The following is a 19680-nucleotide window of genomic DNA, read 5'->3' as shown; positions in this document are numbered from 1 at the left end:
CACAGTCTCAATGAGGCCAGAGCATTCATATTTTGCCGATATGAAAATTAGATATGGCTGCCAGTTCTATTTTCACCATGGAGGAACTAGCCCCTTGTTGGAAAATATTGGACAAAAACTCCAACACTGCAGGAACCGGGGCCGTAAATAGATCTAGGTTCCTCTGAGAAGCCCAAACAGAGAAGCGTTTCCATTTGCTGTGATAAACCTTTCTAGTGGAAGCTTTGTGGGATGCCACCAAAGTAGTCTTTACTGAAGATGACAGACCGGGAGTCCTAGCAATCAGAGGAACTGGCGCAACCAAGCCGTCAGCTTGAGGCTGTCCAGATCGGGTGGACTGATGCCTGAGGGATGAGAGATGAGACCCGGGCAGGGATCCAGAATCCGAGGAGGAGTGAGAACATGAGACCAGAGGAAGGGGAACCACACCTGACGAGGCCAGAATGGGGCAATGAGGATCACTTTGCACCCCAGTTGGCAAGCTTTCTGAAGAAGCTTCGGAATGAGAGGTAATGAGGGATAAGCATACAGTAACCCGGGAGGCCAAGCATGGACAAGAGCGTCTCTGGAGGAGTCCCCTGGTGAGGGGATCAGAGTGAAGAACTTGCTGCACTTCGCGTTGGAAGGAGATGCGAAGAGATCGCAGCAAGGCAGACCCCACACAAGGAAGATCTCCTCCACTATTGACTGTTTCAGAGACCACTCGTATGGCATTAGAATAGCCCGGCTAAGTTTGTCCACTAAAATGTGGGAGCGTCCCGGGATGTGTGTTGCAATCAGAAACCAACTGGTGGAGATCGCCCACTCCCACACTCTCATGGCCTTGTGACATAGAGGGTAAGATCTGGTTCCTCCTTGTTTGTTGATGTACCAGACAACAGACATGTTGTCTGACTGAATTGCAATCGTCCCGGGGGAAGAACAGCATGAAAGACTTGCAATGCTAAAAGCACTGCCCTCATCTCCAGGACATTGATATGCAATCTGGTCTCTGTCTGGGACCATGTGCCTTGGACCGTTCTCCCCAAGTAGTGCCCCCCCACCCAAGCTGGGAGGTGTCCGTGGTCACTGTGGCTTGGGCTGTGGGGGTTATGAAGGGACGGCCTGCCAAGTTTTCGGTGATTGGAGCCAACAAAGAAGAGACATCTTGCAGGCTCTGCTGATACGTATTGGATAGTCCATAGGTTCACAGGTTAGTACTAAGCTAACTGCCCTTGCGAGCCAATTTAAGCCTAGCCAATTATCCCTTGTGAGACTCAAACCCTGCACCTTGTGTTTGTAAGCCAAACACCTTAACCATTAGGCCACCCTCCCAACCCATGGGGAGGTTTAATGAAGACCACTGAACTGTCAGGGTCCACTGAAGCACCCGCATGTGAAGGCGCACACAGGGAAGGATTAAGATTGCTGTGGCCATGGAGCCTAGGGCTCGGAGAATATCGCTAGCCGTTGGCGTCCTGGACCGAGGATCACTGACACATGAGCCCGTAGTTTCTGGACCCTGCCCAGAGTAAGAAAAACTTGCAATAGTAGAGTGTCAAGCCGTGCCCCTATAAATTCCAAGGTCTATGTCGGGTTCAGGCAGGACTTGGAGATGTTGATGGTAATCCCTTGGTTGACTGCAAGATGCAGGAAGGAGTCTCTGGCCAGCAAAGCAGACGCTTGGGGGAAGCAGCGAGGAGCCAATCGTCCAGGTAAGGAAACACCTGAATTCCCTGAAGCCTCAAGTGTGCCGCTGTGACTGCCATAATCTTGGTAAACACCCTGGGGGCTGTGGTGAGACCGAAGGGTAGGGCTCTGAACTGGAAATGATTGGCTCCCAGCCAGAAGCGAAGGAATCTCGCTTCTGCAAATTTTGATATGGTAGTAAGCGTCCTGGTGGTCTATTGAGCACATCCAGCCGCATTCTCAGAGGTAAGATAGAATGGACTGCAAGGTGACCATTCGGAATTTCTGCTTGGCTACAGTCAGGTTCAGGGTTGACAGGTCCAATATGGGCCTGAGGTTCCCCGTCTTTTTTTGGCACTAAAAAGAACCTGGAGCAAATGCCTAATCCGGACTGATCTGGGGGGACCCGTTCGATGGCCTGATTGCAAAGCAGCTTTGAAATTTCTCCCTTTGATCGGGTGGAACATCAGCGAGGTGCTTTGGTTGGACAGGTGTGGCAACGAATGGGATGGAGTAGCCTCTGGATATTATTTGGAGCACCCAACGGTCCATCTTAATGGACTCCCAAGCCATTAGGTGCAATGACAATCTTCCCCCGACTGTCTCCAGAGTTGGACAGTTGGGCAACCCCTCAGTGTTGCTGTGCGGATCTGTCCGAGAAGGTTTCCCTAGACCCAAAGTTCCACGGGCCCCCTCTGCCTCTTGGGCTGTGTTTGTCTTGTCCCCCTCTGCCTCTACAAGACGAGTTGTCCTGAGAGTCCCGGGAAAACTGAGATTTTCGGAACCACATCTTCTTTTGCCCTTCCTGATTCCTAGAAAAGGATCTTTGAGGGCTAGAGAAGCGGACTCCAATGGCAGACAGAGTGTTCCCGTCCTTCTCGCTCTGGACCAGGGTGTCACAAACTGTCTTCCCGAACAGGGAGGAACCATTAAAGGGAGCATTTGTGAATGACACCTTGAAGGGGTCTGCAAATTGACAACGTCTAAGCCAAGCATGGCGCTTCATAGATACGCCGGTCCCAGCCGCCCTAGCTGCTCCTTCCGTGGCATGGGAAAGAAGATGCATGGACGTGTTCTAAACAGATTTTAGAGTCAACATTTTTGCCGAGAACAGCCGCTTGTCCTATGGTGACAAAGACTCAGGGGGGTGACACAGCAAATTCCGTGACTAGGTCTCACTGAAGTCATATGACGTATGCCAAATAATTTCGCGCTCGTATGGGAAACATCGCTGAAGAAAAGACTTGCTTCCCAAACCGATGCACCGCTCTAGACTCTTTGTCCGAAGGGTGGACCAAAGACCTTTCCTGTGCCAGTTCTCTCTTGGTGGCAGCTGCAACCACCATAGCTAAACTGGGGATCCCTTGTACCAGGCCTGTCTGTCTGTGGGAGGAGAAAGGATCCTGTCCGGGCATTTGGGTATTGGCTCTATGGTGCCAGACTCCTTCCATGCCCGTGTGGTAATGAGATCCACTAAGGGATCTGCAGGAGGGGACACCCAGGATGTAGATGGGCCCGTGCCAAAGGCCTCCTGGAATACAGACTCATCCGTAGAGGGTTTTGGGGCTGACCAACCTCCCCTCTAGCGGAGGATTTTCATGATGTCTCCAAAGGAGACATCCTCGAGAGGTGACCTGGGGGAACCCTCACCTTCATCCAAGTCAGTATCTTCTGTGAGGGACTCAGAGGAGTCCATTTGCCTCCTCTTACACGAGTGCTTACGGGGACCCTCTTAAGTGGGACTCTCTGAAGAGGGCTCGTAAGTCACTGGGGGTTCCATGACGGGATCCACCTGGGGGTCATCTAGCACAGGCTGTCCCTGGGACAAGCTGATGGGAGTCATGACCAAATCCATGGGAGTCTGGGCGGAGTCCAAGGAGATGGGCTGGGGTCTCAATTTTTGGGAATGAACCCTCTCCACCACGTTGAAGGCTGAAGGAGAGCGCACCTCCTTAGCAACCAACAAGGAAGAAGCTCTCCCCAGCTCCGCCATGGGAATCGGGGACAAGGCCAAGGTAGTTGGGGTTCCAAAGGAACGGCTCGGATCCAACAAAGTCGGAGCCAAAGACACCTCCATTCCCTCGGATCTGACTCCCTGTTCTCGGCCCCGAGAGTTGCTCAGATCCGAACAAGTCTGATCTGAGGAACTCAAGGTAATCATCGGCTTCGAGGTTGGAGGAACCATCGGTGCCAAACTCCTAGCTCCATGGATGCTCAGATCCATAAAACCCGAAACCGCAGGTCGGATCGGGGAAGGAGAGATTGGATGGAAGAAGGTCATAGAGGTCCCCTCTCTGGCCGGAGAGCGGTCTGGCAAGACTCCCATTTGGATCTGGGTCCGAATGAACCTCCACATCATCCTGTCCATGACAAGCTCCGACAGACTCCAAGTCGACCTCTAAGAGGTGACTGACTCTGATCTGGCTGGTCTATGAGATGACCTCGAAGAAGGCCTCTGATCCGAGGGCTTAGTCAGCTCTGGGGAGAACCTCAGGGAGTGGACCCGAGGAGAGGTGGTCCTGACAACTTTAGTAGGTGGACTGGGAAAGGACTTCCGCTCTGGAGACTGTTTGTGGTGCCTTTCCCCTCTCTTATCCTTGTCTCTCTTATCTTTGTCTTTTGATTTTTTTCCCCATCTCAGAAGGCTTAGAGGGAGGTTGAGTCCCAGACTGAGTGGGGGGGGGGTTGATCGGCTACTGGAGCCAAGGTCAAGGTCGTCGAGTCCAGTGCAGAAACTGGTAGCAGGCCCTTAGCTACCAGCTTTGCCTTTCTTTCCTTCAATGCCCTAGGGCTGAACCCTGCACACACACTACAAGGCAAAGATAGGTGGAGTGCACCCAGGCAAATAACACACAGAGTGTGGCCATCAGCCGGTGAAAGCTTATGGCCACACTCTGTGCATTTTTTAAAAGTTAGTTTTGGGTGCTCAGCCATCACCAAAAACCACTCAGCCAAAAACTAAGCCCACTAACACACACAAACTAACATCGGTTAGGCCTACACTACCTCACAAATTCAAACTTTTTTTTTTAAACAGAAAACCAACAAACGACGAAAGGGAGGAAAGGGGTGAAAAAGTGACTACACACACACAATAAATATATATGAAAAAGTACCACTTACTACACCCAACTTGGAGCTATAGAGACCACAATGCGTACGCATGAAGCGGCAAACGAGATCTGAGGAAAGGTAGGAGATGTGAGAGATTATGGGTAAGGGGAGGAGCTTGGAGCAGATGCTTGAAAAATGTTGCTGGCTCGGATCCGATATGGATCCGAGTACCTACAGGTTGCAGATAAATGAAGTTAACTACTTCAGATTGGATGTTTAAAGGAAATGGAAATGACCTTGAATAAAGATGAAAATAACAGTTTAAGTGATATGAAAACTGGAGGAGTGTATTTTTCAGTGAATTAACTATCTTTGTTAGGGATACAATTAGAGAGAAATGATGTTAATTATGAGGCAATGGGAGGATTTGATAAAAGAAACAAAAGAAATTAGAAGTTATGTACCTACCATAACGTTCCATGTTAGTTGTCTTCTCTCGCCTTCTTTCTTGCTGGATGGGTTCGGAGCCGATCCTCGGCTCCGACTCTGCACTTGCTTTAGCTCGAGAACTCCTTTTACCAGCTCGAGGCAACCCTATATCCCATGATGCAAGGCGGAACTACCTCAGATCTCGTTTGGCAGCTAACTGACCCTGCTAAAGACTATCCTAACATAATTAGGAACCATGGTTCCTAAAAGAAGTCCTCATAACAATGCTCCAGAGGAAGCAATCTAATAGGCACTCTCCGAGATCTGGCCATGCCAGTGGGAAGGAGGGAGGGGCCAAGAAAGAAGCAGAGAAGACAACTAACATGGAACGTTATGGTAGGTACATAACTTCTAAATGTTAAGTTGTCAATCTCGCCTTCATTCTTGCTGGATGGGACCGTCCCTAGCACCTGTATCCTGGGTGGCTCAATGGAACAGACTCTTGAGAACTGTGGAACCAAAACTGGCCCTATCTCTGGAGGCCAAATCCAACTTGTAATGAGACACAAAGGTATGAGGTGGCCCAAGTAGCTGCTGCACAAATAGTGTCAATGGGAAGTCTATCCTGAAAGGCTACAGAAGTGGATAGAATCCTGGTCGAATGTGCTTTTGGCTTAGAAGATAGTTGTTTGCCCCTTAGAGAGTACACATAGGAAATGGTGGAAGTCAACCATCTAGATAAGGTCACTTTAGAAACTGGAAGAAAAAAATGCAGCTTCTGTTCAGCTCTGTCAGAATAGTTAGGAAAGAAAACTGGTAGATCAATAGATTGGTTAATATTGGTTTGAGATACAACCTTGGGAAGAAAGGAAGGGTTAGTTCTGAGCGAAACCCTATCCTTATGAAAAACCAGATAAGGTGAACGAATACAGAGGGCCTGAATCTCAGAAACTCTTCTTGCAGAAGTAACAGCCAGTAAAAATATAGTTTTCCACGTCAATAACTTTAAAGAACACGTAGCACACGGTTCGAAAGGAGGTAGAATTAGGGATGCCAACATTAAGTTTAGATCCCATTGCGGAGGAGGATGTTTCACAGGCGGTTTTAGGAGAAAAACTCCTCTTAAAAAGGCTTTGCATAACCTATGAGACATGATGTTATTGTCATGCAAACCAACATGATACTTGGAAATAGCAGCCAGTTGTACTTTGACTGTAGATGACGAAGATCCCGAATGAAAAACCTCCGCCAGGAAATCCAAAACAGAATGTACAGGAGCGGTAAAAGGATCAATATTTCTGGCATTTGCCCAAATCGAAAAACGTCGCCACTTGCTAGCATAAACAGTTCTAGTGGACGACTTTAAAGAAGACACTAAAATGTCTCTGACTGAGTCAGAAATCATTGGTAGCCTGGCTAGGGAAGGAAGTGGAGCAACCAAGCAGTGAGGTTGAGAGAATGAATGGCCCGGTGCTGCTGACCCGACTGGTGGATCAAAAGATCCGGAACTGGGTCCAGATGCCAGGGCTGCACCAGAAGATGATGATGTAGAGAAGGAAACCAAATTTGTTGAGGCCAATATGGAGCAATGAGGATCAATTTGGCTCTCAAAACGGTGGCTTTCTGAATGACTTGTGGAATCAATGGAAAGGGGGGAAAAGCATAAAGAAGTCCCCGAGGCCAATCCTGGGTTAGAGAGTCTCTCAAGGGTTGGCCTGGAAGAGGAAATAGTGTGAAGTAATCTGGGCACTTGCTGTTTTGAGGGGTAGCGAAAAGATCGCAACAAGGGGTGCCCCACTTCAGAAAAATCTGATCCACTACAGATTGATTGAGAGACCACTCGTGAGGCATCAGAATAGATCTGCTTAGCCTGTCCGCCAATAGGTTGGACCTGCCGGGGATGTGTGTTGCTATCAGAAACCGCTGAGAAGAGATCGCCCATTGCCAAAGTCTGAGAGCTTCTCGACATAAGGGATAGGACCTGGTTCCGCCCTGTTTGTTGATGTACCAGACCACGGACATGTTGTCCGTCTGTACTGCAATAGTCTCTGTGGGAAGAAAGTCGTCGAGGGCTTGCAACGTTAAAAGCACTGCTCTCATCTCCAGGACATTTATGTGCAGGTGGTATTCTATGGGCTGCCACGTCCCGTGGACCATCCTGCCCTGATAATGCCCCCCCCACCCGATCAGAGAGGCATCCATGGTGACTGTGGCAACTGGAGGAGGTGGAAAAAAGGGTCGGCCCTGATGAAGAAGAGGGAAGATATCCACCATCGTAGATGAGCCCTGCACGACTGTGTTACCAAGATTTCGTGTCTCATGGGCAGATCGTGGTACGACCACTGTGTGAATAACATCCACTGCAGGAGACGCATGTGGAAGCGAGCCAGTGGAAGAAGAACAATGGCCGCAGCCATTAGGCCTAGAACTTTCAAGACAAACCTGGCTTTGATCTTGTTGCTTTGTAACAGAAGCTGAACAAATTTCTGGATGTCCAGAATCCTTTGATCTGTTAGCCTGGCTAACATTTTGACGGTATTTAACTCTGCCTATAAAGGTGATAGATTGGCAAGGCAGCAGAGAGGATTTTTCAAATTTACCGAAATTCCTAGACTCTTGCAAAGCTGTAGGGTGTAGTCTCTGGACCGAAGAAGCTGATGCTGGAGGTGGCGGAGAGGAGCCAGTCGTCCAAATAAGGAAACACCTGGAATCCTCGGCGTCTCAGATGAGCTGTGACCACTGCCATGCATTTGGTGAACACTCTGGGGCTGAAGTGAGGCCAAAGGGCAGTGCTCTGAATTGGTAATGACTGGCTCCCAGCCGAAAGCGGAGAAACCTTCTGGAGTGTCTGTGAATCTTTATGTGATAGTACGCATCTTGAAGGTCTATAGAGCACATCCAGTTGTCCTTGCCCAGAAAGGGCAGAATGGATTGCAGCGTGACCATCCGAATCTTGCCTTTCTGACAGACTTGTTTAGTCTGCTTAGGTCTAGTATTGGTCTCCAATCTCCCGTCCTTTGGGGACCAAAAGAATCTTGAGTAGAAGCCGGATCCTACTTGGTCTGCCGGCACTGTTTGGATGGCTCTTTTTTCCAGGAGTTTTGAAACTTCCTGTCTTGCCAAATCCCTTTGACCGGGTGAGATGTCTGGAAGGGATTGTAGAGGTACGGAAACCTTCAAGGGGATTTTGTAACCCTCGGATATGATCGACTGTACCCACTTCTCTTGTGATAGGGATTGCCAGGCTACTGGGTACAGCGAAATTCTTCCCGACTGCCTCCAAGGGTGGACAGTCGGGCAACACCTCAGGGATGCTGAAAGGGCTTCTCAGGAAGAGACTCCCTGTTGCCCTGGTTCTGAGGACCCCCTGCCTCTAGGGCGTCTATTATTGTTACCCCTCTGCCTCTGGGGTAAACTGACCACGTGTGTCCGTGTAGCTCCTTGGGCTTTACGGAACCACATCTTCCCCCTTCTGACCCTTGGGATATGGTCTAGAAGGAGTGGAAAACTGGACTCCAACGGCAGAAAGAGTTTTACCGTCCTGCTCACATCTGGTCAAAGTATCCTTCACCTGAGGTCCGAACAAAGCCGAACCGTCAAAGGGGTGTTGGTGAAGGACGCCTTAAAGGGGTCCGTAAAATTACACAGCCGCATCCAGGCTTGGCGTCTAAGAGCAACACCTGTGCCTGCGGCCCTGCTCGCTCCATCGGCCGCATAAGATATGAGCCGCATGGAGGAGTTAGATATGGAATTCAGGATAGCAAGCTGAGAGGCAATCTTTTCCTGAGCCCCAGCAGCAGAAGGATCCTGGACTACTTCTCCCAGTTCCTTGAGAATATCTCGTTGAAGCCTGGTGAAGTGACAAAGGTAATTCAGCGAACGCATAGCAAAGGTCGCTGAAGAAAACATCCGCTTTCCATACCTGTCCATGGTCCTAGAATCCTTATTAGGAGGATGGACAGGTACTGAAGGATCCGCCAGTTCCTTCTTAGTGGCCGCTACCACCATAGCATCCACAGAGACACCTTTGGACAGGAACTGTTTATCCGAAGGGGCCGTGATGAACTTGGATGGTCTCCTGGGGACAGGTTCCACAGAATCTGGAGCCGCCGCCTTCGAGCCACTACCTGCATGAGTGGGTCGAAGGCGGAGACAACCAGGAGGTGGAGGGTCGAGATCCAAAGCCTCCAGGTATACCGACTCATCCTCGGAGGGGTCAATGGAGGCCAATTCCCCTCTGTTTGAGGAGCTCAAGGATGTCTGAAAATGAGACATCCTCAGAGGGGACCGTGGGAACCCTCCGACTCATCTAAGTCGGTATCAGATGTAGTAGACTCAGGGAGTCTGTGTGTTTCCTCTTACGTCCTCTTCCGAGGGGTTCCCCTGCAGGGTCAGGAGAAACCTCGGAAGAGGAGGAAATTCCCAGTGGGGAAACCTGGGGCGATGGATCCCTGGGCCTGAGAGCAAGAGGCTGGCAAGAGGCATCTGCAGGCACTGATGAGGGAGGAGCTAGAGGATAGACCGTTGACCAGGCTCAGAGGCCAGGACACTCCTCATCACCTCAAAGGCTCCTCTCCCGGGAGACCTGAACACACCGCTCCGAAGAAACAGGAATGGTCGGCTCCAAGGAGAGAGAAGGCTCGAGGCCGATGCCGGCGCCGAGCTTACCAAAGCGAAGCCCGAGAGGGAGAGCGGGGTCGGACAAGGGTCTGATGCCACTAGCCCCTCGAGCCGACAGTGGAAACCCGGCGACCGGATCCCTCCAAGGAAGGTCTCAAGGAGGAGATCGGAGCCGAAGATGACGGAGCCGAAGGATGTATCGGCTCCGGCATCAAACAGTCGCTGTCCCAAGAAGCTCCGGCTCCGAACTCTGGTGTGGAGTCGGAGGAGGAATCTCAAGAATCGGGCTATAGCGAAGTCTGTTGAGACGGGCTATGGAGCATTTGGGCCAGTGCCTGAGACTTCAACAGCCTGCTTACCACCCTCTCCAAATCGTGGTCAGACAGCCTGGAAGATCTCGAAGATCGGCTCCGATGGCTCCGCTCCGACAAAAGAGGAGACCCCGGAGCCGAGTGAATACTTAGTATCGAAGGGACCGGGATCTCTGCGGTCGAAGCCATCGGAGCCGAAGTCCCTTGAACCCCAGATGGAGCCGAGGATATCTCGGCTCCGATGCTGGATAAAGTGTCGGGTCCAGCCGAGCCGACAAGGCCACAGTAGTCAGGGTATCGGAGCCGGCCGGCACCGAACCCACTACTCTAACAGCAGAAGTATCGACTCCAGCCGGAGCCGATATCGGCTCCGACGGAGCCGGAGCCACCGGAGGAGGCTTGGACACTGTAGCCTGAGCCTTCGGTGGCTTAAGAGGTTTTCCTGCCCCTGGCTTAGGAGGAGAACCTTCAGGTTTAAGTAAACCTCGGAGGATTAATTTGTTCCTCCTTTCCTGCAGGACTCTCTGGCTAAAAGCATGACACAACGCACAGGAGTCCTGCAGGTGCAAAGGCGCCAGGCAATACACACAAGAAGTGTGACCGTCTGTCAGGGACATTTTCTGACAGCACTGGTCACACTTCTTGAAGCCTGAGACCTTGCCTTCTCTAGACATCCTAAAAAGGATAGAAACAAACAGTCCCCACAAACACACAACTTAATCCCTACACAGACACACAGGAAGGGAATAACTTGGGGAACTAGGCCTGACTAAAACTTTAAACTGAAAACTATTATAAAAGTGTAAAAGGAAGGGAATAGGGTGGGCTGTAACTAAGTACAGGCTAATCTAACACTAAAGGGAAAAAATAAACCCCTAACTGAACTTTTTCTTCTTTAACAAGAAAAAACTTACCTCAGCTGGCAAAGGAGACCTCTTTCGCTAAGCGGCAAACGAGATCTGAGGTAGTTCCGCCTTGCATCATGGGATATAGGGTTGCCTCGAGCTGGTAAAAAGAGTTCTCGAGCTAAAGCAAGTGCCGAGTCGGAGCCGAGGATCGGCTCCGAACCCATCCAGCAAGAATGAAGGCGAGATTGACAACTTAACATTATGTCTCATGTAGAGGACTTATAGATTAGCATTCAAGAAAAAAGGCTTATCTGGTGAATTCTGTTTTTATGAGAAAATAGTATATAGGTCAAACATTTATATGACCCCAAAGTATGAAAACATGTGCAATTCATGTTTTCTTTCCTATTGGGTTCAAAATTAAACCCAGTGTAAAGAGGTGTGTTGCACATGACAGAAGATGAAGGGCCTAGGTTATTAAATCCAGTTGTCTTTTCTGCTTCTTTAAACTTATTTAAGATATTAAAGTAGATAAATGAAAAGAATGAGAAAGTAATAGTAAAGATGTTTAAATGTAAGTATAAAAAAATTTTGGAGATGAAAATAAGAAAAGAGATAATGATTACATAAATGAAGACATTAAAATTATCAAGGAGAAAACACTAGCATGGAAAATAAAAATGTATGATATACAGAAGAAGAGGAGGATATGGTATAATAATTTGATGAAACAATATTATTACATAAATCTATGGTAACTTTTACAGAAGTGTTAAAAATCCTTTAAAGTAAGGTAAAAGTGATGTACACCTTTATCTGCACTTTTTTTTAAAAAAAATACAGTATTTAAATTGATTTTAACTGTGTGTTGCAGGAATATTAACTGAACTGGAAGTTTTGACTCTGTTCTTCAGTTAGTCCCACCCACCCTCCCTGTTTTTGTTTTGGTGTTAATCTTAGTGGCCTTGAAACTGCACGCCCCTCTTGTAAATTTGTGTTTGGATACTCCCTCTGGGCCCATCTCATTTGCTCACTCAACTGAGTGCAGTGAGATCATATTCTGATTTCAGGCACTCCTACTGTGTACAAAGAGAGCATCTGGGAAACAGAAAAAAAATTAAGCTTGTTTCCTGCCTTTCCTGTTAAGTGGTATAGACTATTTGTAGGCTTCTCAGCCCCCAAGCCCTTCTGTGTTGGAGGGAAGCCTTCTAGCTTAGTTTTTTTTTCTTATAACTAGCCAGTTTTCTAGTTTCAGCACTCAAATCTGTTTCTTTGATCTCAGCACTTGTTCAGAAAAAAAAAAAAAAAAAAATTTCATCTGCTTTTACTGTACTTGTGTTTCTACCTACTTTATTTTACTTTTGCATCATCTTAAAAGTACTCAATTGTATTTATTACTGCTTGGTGTAACTCAGGATTCTAAGCCTTTTGGTTTAAACACTTGGGCTTCGGACCACTTGTTTTGCACTGAGAGGGTTTGTGGTCTGCACTGTAGTGGCAGAACAGGTAGCTTACATCCTTCTAGGTTGGGAAATGCTGATTGAGGGCTCAGTGTCTGTTATTCTAAAAGTGTATTAATTCTGGTTTAAGCACTTGGGCTTTCAGGCCAGTTATTTTACATTAAGAGGGTTCATGGTCTGTACTCTTGTGGGAGGAGAGGCTGGACTCTGCCCTTCTGAGCTGGGAATTTCTGGTTAAAGGCTTATAGTGCATGCATATCTGAACTGCTTCTTACTGAAGTTGGTGTGCCTTGTTTGCTGTGGCACAGACTGGATTCGGACCTGCTGGATCTAGCTTTGTTTGTGTAACTTGAGCACTAATCCAGGCATTCTCTAAAGTATTCAATTGTATTTATTACTGCTTGGTAGTAACTTGATTAAAGTGTAGCTATCATTCTAAGCCTTCTGGATTAAGCACTTGGGCTTCAGACCAGTTGTTTTACATTAGGAAGGTTTGTGGCATGTACTGTGGTGGCAGGACAGGTAGCTTTCATCCTTCTAAGTTGGGAACTGCTGATTGAGAGCCCAGTGTCTGTTATTCTTAAAGTGTATTAGTTCTGGTTTAGGCACTTGGGCTTCAGGCCAGTTATTTTACATTAAGAAGGTTCGTGGTCTGCACTCTTGTGGGAGAAGAGGCTGGACTCTGCCCTTCTGAGCTGGGAATTTCTGGTTAAAGGTTTATAGTGCCTGAATATTTGAACTGTATCTTACTGAAATTGGTACACCTTGTTTGCTGTAGCATAGACTAGATCCAGGCCTGCTGAATCTAGCTTTGTTTATATGCTTGTTGTTTGTTTGCTTGTTATTTCCTGGAACGCTAATTCCACCAAATCTGCGGCTTCTCAGCGCCTCTGTGGATCACTAGTGATATCTGCATTGCTTACTGTACTTATTTCCTTGTTTCACTTGAAAGAAAGTTACTGTTTGTCGTTTTGCATTTAAGTTACCTGTAACACATTGCACTTAAGTTACCTGGCACTTGCGCGCTAAAGCAATTATATAAGTCAGCACTAAAAATTAAAAGCACTACACCCTCACTCCCCACTGGCCCTTGTTTTCAATTATTAAGGAATTCCCAATATTATTCTAGCATGTCCAAAGGTCAATTGTCAATCTCCTCTCCGGTCCAGCTGGTGAATCTGGGAATCTTGAGGCAATGTTACAACTGCCTCATGTACACAGACAACCCTCTCCTCCTCCAACAAATTCCAACACATGTGAGAGATGCAACCATATAGCCAAACTGGAGGATAAGCTCTCTCAACTCAGTACTGGCATAACCAGTCAGGAGGAGAAGGAAACCACACTCACTACAATTCCAGTCTCACATAGACCTACCACGACAGCAAAACAAACACATAATCACACAAAAACATACTCAGAGGTTCTAAATAAAGATCTGCCTAAGCAGCAGAGACCTCCAAAGCAGACACCCAAACAACCGCTACCCCAAAACAAAACACGTGCAACACATATCTCACAAAGCCAGTGTGCCAAACAGTCACAGCCCTTAAGACTAAACAACACACCTGATACACTTGTAATAGGTGACTCTATCGTCAGGCACACTGACGTCCCGCTCACCAGGCTGAACAAGGAGAGGGTCACGGTGAGCAGCCTCTCAGGAGCTAGGATCCGCCACATAACACAAGCACTCAGGTCACTCCAAGGCAAGTACAAATATGACTCAGTCATTGTCCATGCTGGTGTGAATGACCTGAGACGTACCTCCCTGGACTACATGAAAAGAGACATAAAGGAGCTCTCTGAGCATGTAGCCCAGGCCGGTATGACCCTGACCTTGAGTAGCATCTTACCCTCACCAAGAATGGTGCCACAATATGAAGACAAGATGATCAATTTCAACAATTGGCTTATGTACTGGTGTCATTCAAAGGGGATCCAATGCCTGTCAGCTTGGGATGATATGCTCGACAAGCCACGATGCTTCGCTAGGGACGGCTTGCACCTGTCACCCCTGGGCTTTCGGATATTGGCAAAGGCTCTTGCTACCCTCATAGTGCCTTTTTTAGGCAAGGCTCAAAAGACAAACCCACCTCCATAGGTATCACAAGGGATAAGAAACTAAGAGTAATGCTACTCAACGCCAGAAGTCTAAACCTCAAGATGCATGCACTCTAAACTCTCCTTAGCATGGAGAACATCGATATCTGTGCAGTAACAGAAACCTGGTTCAGGGCTCCTGAGAGCACCCCAGCACTACCAGGTTATACCTCATACCATGCTTTTCAGCCCCAAAACTTGGACTGAACCACAAAAGGAGGGGAGTATCGATATTCATCAAAGATACCCACACCTCCAGGTTGGTGGCAAAGCACGAAGCATCAGAGACTATCCATGTGCAACTAACAGTGGGTAAAACTGCCTTCCAGTTTATAGCCTGCTACAGACCACCCTCCCAAACCCAGGAACCCCACTCGGCCTTTCTGAGAACATTGGAAAATATGAAGGTCTCTCCAAACACCATTATATTGGGCGACTTCAACTACCCAAACATAGACTGGGAGCATTACTCTAGCTCCAAGACCCTAGCCCAAAGGTTCCTAGAATTTATAAACTCAAATGCTATGGAACAACTTGTTACCACTCCCACAAGAGGGGAAACATACTGGACCTGATCATCACCAACATGGGGACTCTATGCTCCAGACCAGAAGTGTATCCCTCACTGGTAAGATCAGACCATAAACTAATCTCACTGGATATTCACATCCCGACCCCACCCCCTGCCCAGAAAACCACAGTGAAAAACTTCTCTAAAGCAAATTTCACACTCCTCAAAACCGAGGTGGAATCCTTCAAAGCCCCCGGGCCTGTGGAAAATATGGCCCAGACCGCAGAATCCTTTATAAACGCATTCTATGAACACCTTCAGGAATGCATGGATCATGCGATCCCAAATAAAACCAAGACCCAATCCTCCAAAGGCAGACGTCCTGTCTGGTGGACCCCAGCCATAAACGAACTATACAATAGAAGGAGGAAGCTACTAAATGATAGAGCAAAATCCCAAAAGGGAAGGCATCACTGATCAGTATTAGCAAAAAACTACGGGCACTCATAAAATTGTCTAAGGCCAGCTTCGAGAGAAAAATTGCACAGGACACTAAGGATAATCACAAGGCTTTCTTTAGTTATGTTAGGAACCTGGGTGGTAATTCCCAGATATGCTCAGAATTAGTCCAAAATGACAAAAAATACACTGAACCCACAGACATTGCCAACATCCTAGCTGACAGGTTCAGCGCAAACATCTCCCCCCCTCCCCACCAAAAGGGCAAATATCTATCCCAGCAGAGTGCTGCCCCCCTGACATCTCAGATGCTCAGGTAAGAGCCTTCCTCTCCAAAGCAAAAAACACAGCATCAATGGGACCAGACGGTGTCCTGGGCTGCGTCCTACATGAACTCCAAGAAGAGCTAAACCCAAACATAAAACTACTGTTCAATCTCAGCCTTACTACAGGATATGTGCCCAAAGAGTGGCATACAGCAACAGTGGTCCCTCTCCATAAAGGTGGTGCCTCAACGGATCCTGGAAACTATCGCCCCATAAGCCTGACTAGCTTGGTCTGCAAAGCTATGGAAAGGATCATCATGGACCTCATAAATAAAGATATTGGGGACCTACAGACACTGGATCCTACCCAGTTCGGCTTTGTTAAGGGCAGATCCTGCCTCTTAAACCTGGTTGATTTCTTTGAAACAGTCACCAAGGCCATTGACGAGGGAAGGTGGTCCACACAGCCTACCTGGACTTCGCAAAGCCTTGATACAATACCCCACTCGGGCATTATAGATAAGCTCACCAGCTTAAATATAAACCCCTATGTCACTAGATGGATTGCAAACTGGCTCAAGGACAGAACCCACATGGTTAGAATTGCTGGAGCCATGTCAGACTCCAAACCAGTTACAAGTGGTGTCCCACAAGGCTCAGTCCTGGGACCTCTCTTGTTCAGTATATATTTCTCGGAGGTACAGGCCAACACGGAAGGACTGTGGCTGACCAAGTTCGCAGAGGACTGCAAACTGGGCGCCATAATCGACTCTCCAGCCGACACAAGCATCCTCCAAAAGGGCCTCATAGAAACAGACAACTGGTGCCAGAGCCATGGCCTCAAGCTAAATGCCAAAAAGTGTATAGTCATCCCCCTTGGCAAAAACAAAGTGCCCACAAATTACCACATAGGTGGTAATCCATTAAGTACAGAAGAAGTAATTAGGGACCTGGGGACCCAAGTTGATAGCAATCTCTCATTTGACAACCACGTGGCCAAAGTGGTTAGAAAAACATTTTATATAGCCCACCTAATCAGGAAGGGATTCACATCTAGATCAGGGGAGGTCATCGTGCCTCTTTACTCATCCCTCATCATGCCCATAATTGAATACAATGCCCCTTTTGGGATGTACCTTACCAGACACCTGCAGCAACTGGAAAGACCCCAAAAGTACCTCACCAAGAGGATCAAAGGGTTCAAACAGATGCCATATGCTTCTCGGTTAAAGAAACTCCAGCTCTACTCAGTGGCATACCGCCTGTTCAGAGGCGATCTGTGTCTGACGTATAAAGCCATGTCCAACCCGGAATTAATGGACATGCTGCACCTCAGAAAATCCAAATCCCATCGAGCTACGCGCTCGAGAGACTTGAACCTCAGCACTGAAATAAATAGGACATGCTGGAGGGACAGATTCATAACCCAGAGGCTCCCTTCACTCTGGAATAAAATCCCAGTCCAGGTTAGGCAGAGTCCCTCATTGACTCTCTTCAAGAGGAATCTTGATGAGTGGATGGGAGATCGTAGGTTTACCCCAGGTATCACTTCTGTGTCACTGTTAGAGAGAGGCACAATATACTAACCTCGAAAAAGGGCATAGCAAAATAAATTCAAAATGGGTGGCGAAAGCCAAACACATTCTGGCTAGGCTTATAAATGCCCTAGGGCAGATAGCCTAGTATGAACCTATGAACCTAATATTGTACAGTGTCAGAATTTCCTATGGAAACTGGCAATAAATAAGTTACAGGAAAATGGGAATATGCCACATAAAAAGAAAGTTCAAAGAGTGTGTTTATTTTACAGGGAGGAATAGACAAAAGAGCATGTGTTTTTTTAAATGTAAAAGAATGGCTAAACTCTGGAAAAATGTGTGTGAAGAAAAATTTTGAGAATATTTAATGATGTAAACAATATAGGCATGAATATGATTATGTATGGATATCATAAAACAAGAAGAAAGACTGTATGACAAGGGTAAATAAGAATTTATTTTGTGTAATATGGATTATTTTGAATGAAAGACTGAAATTTTGTTTAATGGGGAAATGGATTTTGGCTGATATATTGTGAAAAATTAGACTACAGTTGTGGAAGAAGGAATGGGGTAAATTACAGAAGAATAATAATTATAAAGGTATATAGGAATGTGAAGATATGTGTCTGTAAATATGTATATTTTGTAAATATGTAAATAATGTTTTGTTTATGTTGCGTTAATAAAAGGATCCCTTTTGTTTTTGATAGGTGCTGTGGGATCTTTTATATCCACTTAATTTACCACCAGCTCAGGTTGGTGGGAGGTTTTATGCTTAAGATTCTAGACCACAGAATGTTACCATCAATATTACCGGTGAAGGATATTATCACTTAAATAGGATTATGTCAGAATTATCTAGATGGACTTGGGAAAATATTTATACAGAGCCATAAGAAAAGAATTACAAAACAATATAAAAGAAGAGGGGATTATTTCCATTATTAAAGTACTATTAAACAATGTTTTTGTAAATTGTAAGGTATAGTAGAGTTTTGTGACCGTTTATGAAATTGTTTATATGAAATTCCTTTGACTAAGGAAGTATAATGCTATTGTTGCTATATTTGGTCTCACTGAAATGATTAAAGATGAAAAAAAAAAAAAACAACAGGATACTTATGTGTCCCAATACCAATACATGGCTTAGATGCCATATAAAATGCAGAGTTTTCTGTAGCTGCACGGGGAGAAGCTAAAATAAATTAACCATATGTGCTCTCCCAGAAATGGTACCGATGAATGTTTTTTTGACAGCATTCACCCTATATCCCCCGGGACTGTTTGCAGTGTGCACACTTGAGTGGATTTGTGTGTGTGTGTATGTGTGTGTGTGTGTGTGTGTGTGTGTGTGTGTGTAAAAATGTGTTTGTCTGTGTGCCCAGGCATCTGAATGTTTGTGCTTGTGCATGTTGGGGAAGCCTATGGTAGCACAATGCGTGGGCTGGCAGACAGCGGGCACTAACACGGTCAGGCCTGACAGTAAAGTGTTGGATTCAAAATGATAGTAATGAGCCACTAAATAAGTCTTTCTGTACTGGCATTACTGTGTCTCTGAACTGGAGATTCTCCCTGTTGTATTAACTGCATTACCCAACTACTGCAGCCACAGAAAATTTTTCTGAAGCTTTACCTGTCAATTCATAACTGTAGTGAAACAGCTTTTATAGTGTAATAGTTAAAGAAATATTACTGAAGTATGATATGCACTTTCTTTTAATAATAAACTACAGTTCAAGAATAAAAAATGCACTGGAACTTTTGGAAGCTGCATTTTAATGAGCCAAGTTATCTATATTAAAAATAGATCTGTGTTTAGGGTAGAGTTCTGCTGCATCTGGTATCACAAATTTCTACTCCAAGCAGAAAAACAAACAAGACAAGTGTCATGAAACATGGCAATAAATTAGAATATAATTTACAAAGGCAAAACAAACTTTTAGTAACAGTCTACCACATTAATACTGAATATATAATATATGCAACTAATCACAATAATGCAAAGATAGTTTCAGTTTTTAGTGTTAATATATGTGACATTCAATTACTATCACTAGGAGTCATAATTAGGTGATTTGTTCATGGAAGTATCAACTGAAAGGGAAAACCTATAGACATACATTTGTTCATCTGTAAGATGAGATGCCCACAGTGTGGCTAACTGATAGGTGATCTTGCTTTATAAGTAAAAATAGTACATTCCTAATGTTATTACAGATTTGTTGTCATTACATCAGAAATCTTCAAAACAGGGCAATCACAGTGCATACTGGGATATTATGGATGATGCATATATAAATACAAAAAATTGATTAAGTGATTCCAAAACAGACATTTTGCTAGTCAAAAACATTGGTGGAAGCAGCAATGTCTGGAGCAGAAATGAGTTTGCAAAGCTTTGAAACTGCTG

This window comes from Protopterus annectens, chromosome 2.part1 (assembly GCF_019279795.1).
Source record: "Protopterus annectens isolate FY-2018-M chromosome 2.part1, PAN1.0, whole genome shotgun sequence".
Taxonomy (NCBI): domain Eukaryota; kingdom Metazoa; phylum Chordata; order Ceratodontiformes; family Protopteridae; genus Protopterus; species Protopterus annectens.
The sequence above is the reverse complement of the archived record's forward strand: the minus strand, read 5'-3'. Positions refer to the sequence as shown.